Source organism: Corvus brachyrhynchos, unplaced genomic scaffold, assembly GCF_000691975.1.
Source record: "Corvus brachyrhynchos isolate BGI_N302 unplaced genomic scaffold, ASM69197v1 scaffold252, whole genome shotgun sequence".
NCBI classification, from domain to species: domain Eukaryota; kingdom Metazoa; phylum Chordata; class Aves; order Passeriformes; family Corvidae; genus Corvus; species Corvus brachyrhynchos.
In genome coordinates, this window is record NW_008236774.1 from 187,242 (window position 1) to 191,618 (window position 4,377).

A 4,377-nucleotide genomic window follows, 5' to 3' on the forward strand; every position below is an offset into this window, starting at 1 on the left:
TGTTATTTTCTGAAAAAATATTCATTTGTGAGACAGGAGGGAATTTCTTCTGCTTGTTTTCATCCTCAGAAAGCTGGCTGCCTAGACTAAGCCATATAACTCTTTTCTGAAGGAGGTTTTGCTCAAAACCTCAGAATGGTTTGTCATTTAGACAGGCATCTCTCTCTTGTCTGACGGAAGCTGTGGCCAACTCAGTTGAACTGGATACTTAGCTTTTAGACACCTTGAATTGCATTTGTGAGGATGTAAGAAATTCTACTTATACACAGGAAGCTTAATTCATAAGAAGCATGAAGTGTCATTAATAAAATGTTAAAGTGACACAGTAGGGAATATAATCTGTGGCTGAGATCTTACAAATGCTTCTGGAGGTGCATAACTTATTCCCTGGGAGCAGTTCTGCTCATGCCAGGAGAACTAATCCCGTGAGCAGAGGTATGAGTGGAAGTGTATGCTGGGTTATTTGAGGTACATGTAGTCAACAGCAGGAAAATTTTAGCATTTGCCTTTTCCATCAGAGAGACTTTGGTATGAAGAAGTTGTTTAAAAGTATAAAACTTAATTTTATAGTATCAAGAATAGGCAATTCAAGTTGGAAAAGAAAAGATGAATGCAACTTCGAGTTTTATGCACAAGATGTTCTCTTCCAGTTAACCAAATGGCAAAGAGTATGTCACCATGTGATTAATAGCTAAATATAATATGCTGCTGCATAAACAATCACTGTAAATATAGCTATTTTCACAGCAGGGGAAGCCTTAGCACATGTAACAGCAGGCTACCTGACAGCCAGAGAGATTACAGTATTTCATTTTCAGGCACAAGTCTCAGTCGGAGTGGCTGTGGTCAGCAAGAAACTGTTTCTAATATGTTTGGCTGGACCTTGAAGTTAATCTATTGACTTCTGCCGGATTTACCAGGCAGGCTTTAATGGTTCATTGATTTTAATGGACTCTTAATCAACATGGCAAATTATAACTCATAAGGCCACCAGGAACAGAGAAACAGGAGAGTATAGGCAGCACTGGTTCAATGTAAGGCAGCAGTGATTGGAGAGAGGTACCTCAGATACATGTAAAATATTACTATTCTCTTTCCATATCCTCTGAGCATCCAGCAAATATAAAACCAAAATATATTTTAGTTGCCTGCAGTGGAAATGTTCAGCCCCCCTGCCCACATCAGAAATAAAACTTCCTTCATGGATTTAGGTTGGCCAGAAAATTACATGCTAAGAAACTGAGTTACATACCACTGTCTTAAAAATACAGAAGTGGATCACAGAAGAGAGCAAGTTCAAGCTTGTCTGCTCAGACTGCTCTGTTTTCCATCCCCACAGGAGGAATACAGCTAGCCATCTCCTCCAAAGTTAAGCACATCATTTACACTGGTCTCCAGGCTTTGTCCTGAGCTAATTCCTTCCTCAGAAGAAATCCTACTGCCTATCTTCAACACCTCATCTCCAGGTAAATGTACCTTTCCCTGAAGGCTGGTTAGGTAAGACTCCCAGGTTCTTGAGCCCCTTTGGTTTTTGAATAGAATCATAGACTCTTTTAGATTGGAAATCACCTCCAAGATCCCTTAAGTCCAACCATTACCCCAGCACTGCCCAATTCACCACTAAACATGTCCCCAAGTGCCACATCTACATGTCTTTTAAACATCTCTGAAGAGGAATTAGAAAACTTGGGCTGGTGGACCTAGTGCACAGTCTCTCCACAGTAAACTCTGACAGCAAGGAACTAAAGGCAAACTCAGGCATGTGGCTGTTTTCAACTCCTCATCATGCTCACAACTGTGTTGGTGTAACAGATGCTATTCCTGTAGAAGATTCAACTTTGTAGTGCTAAAACATTGTCCAGAGGGGCAATATAGTATAATTGCAAATGACAAATAGCTGCAGCATTGTAAAATCCATATGCACTTTGTTTCTTATATGCATATTGTTTTTCATGTTCCAGAAGAGTAAATTTAGCCTGGCAGATGTCCAGGTTATACACCTAGGAGAAATGAGGAATGTAGAAATGATCGTACAAGAGATGACTGGAAAAATTTGACTTGTTTAAAATAGGAAAGTAAAGACTGAGAAGAGAAACAGCTTTGATTTATATGTAACATCAGGGGGTAGATGTCTACCAAAAAAGGAGCTGCAGGGTAGTTCTAGCAAAAGAATAAATGACTACAGCCATGAATAGATTTCAGAAAAAAACCTAAACTGTTTGCACCAGTAAGAATTATGTCCTAGCAACAGTTTTTCAACAGGAACAATGTGAGCAAAAACTGAAGCTACTTTTAAGATGCAATTCAGTATTTTAAGAAAAGGATCATATAATGTGTTGGCGTGTGACATCAAGGGATAGAGCCTGATAAATCTGAAAGCCCCTTCTCATCCCACATTTCCTGTAGCCAGCACGTTGTGATGCTGGTTTGATAGTGCAGAAAGGTTACAGGTGCTTTTCATAATCCTTCTTAGATAGAGCCAGGTTACACGATGCAAAGAACAGGGATGATGACTCCTCCAGAAGCAAGATGTCCAAGGGGAAGCTGGAGAAACTACGAAGTTTTTTTTTTTCAATTATAGACAGGTCTCCCAAGTGTCCATGTTTTTTGAAAGCTGCTACATGCTGAGATTAAACCCAGTAGTAATGAATTCCAGTGAATAGTGTTCAGCTGGAGATAGAAGCAAAGTTAGTCATTTTGGGAAGCTAGTGAACAAAATACAATGCAGACTTAGACCAAGGAAGCCATTTTTTAAGATGCCAATGGACAAAATGAAAAGGTTGAACATGTGGGGTCATAAAACTTCTCAGTATCCTTAGTGCAGTTGGCAAAACTCCAGGCTTCACAACATTTGAAAGCTTGTGTGAACAAGCTCTCCCCTAGATCCTAGCTCCTGTGGATTGCCACTCTTGGATGGGTAGAAAGAATAAACAAAAATGCTACTGCTAAAGTTTTTTGGCCCTTCATTTTGTAATGGTGACCAGGACTCAAAAACCTGTATAAAACTGGAAAAGATTTTGAAAACAAGGAAAATGTTCTCAAAACTAAGAGGAGTCCTGTTTTCTCTGAAAGACTTTACAGTTCCCTAACACAATACTCTTTTCCCATAGGAATTCCAAAGAAGTCTGCAAGTACCGAACCAGTGAATGAAATGAATGAATGAGTAGTCAGGATAAAATGTTGAGAATGGATGGCAGCTCTTCAGACAGACAGACAGACAGATTTACTCAGGTCACTGTTTTCTGCGGCCAGGGCATGGCAGGCTCCTAAGGCACCTGCTGCCACCTGGGAGCAGGGTTTGACACAACACCTCCAACAGCAGCTCTGATAAACAGCCCTCGGGGCTTTTGCAGCTGAACCAAACTCTGACACTTCTGAAGATCTCGGTTTACAAAACAAACTTGTGAAAGTGTTTAATTCCTCAAAAAACCACAGGGGGTTATGGCAGCTGCTTTACAATCCCGAAAGACCCCAGAGCAGACCTTTTGGCAGCTCTGCATCCTGGCACTCACTATCCAACAGTCCATCTTCTGGGGCATCTAAGTGGAAGTGACAGTCTGTCATGACCTAGAGGACAGCCAGCCACCCTCCCAGTCACAGAGGAAATGAAGAACATCCTTCTTGAATATGAGAGCTTCAGAAATGCAAAAGACCTTGAGATTCAGGGTGTTTCTTATAAGACTCCAGTGAATCAGAGGCCCAGAGGCTTCAGCTCGGAATCAGGGATGAGATGGGAACTCTGTTCCTCTACAAACAGCAGCTGCTAGCCTTAGAGAGGCCCAAAGGCTGGGCTCAGCACAGGGCTGAGCACCTTCTAAGCCGTTTCGGACTGGGGTTAGAGTGACCAGATGGTTCAGCCATGGGAACTCCCTGTGCTTTCTGCAGGCCAGATGTAAGCCATTTGGTTGGATCCTGGGCTTGATACTTTGCCTGATTCCTTCCAGGTGTTCCAGTTCCTTTGCAACTGCACCATGGGGCCAGTCTGGGCTGATGAGGCAGCCTGGGGGCCTTACAAGAGAGTCTCAGGATTATAAAAGTCAATACAAAGAGGATTTTTACTGAGCCGCAGGTTTGACACATACCAAATTTCAGGGTACTCCAATGCAGAAAGCAGAGTGTAAACATGGTGTGTTTGTACATGCATAGACCCTACTGTCGGGGCCATGTGTCCAGAAGCCCAGTTTTTGCTGCCCAAAGGCACTCTCCTGGCTGTGTTGTGAGGGTCAGGAGCAGTTGGGTGCTTTTTCTGACCAGCAAGGGGACAGACAGAATAGACAGACAGATCCTGGTATTGCTATATCAATGGTCATTTCAGGCCTGAGGACACTGGCAACTTCCCACATCTTCATAATAGAAGCTACTATGTGGGTAAAATAA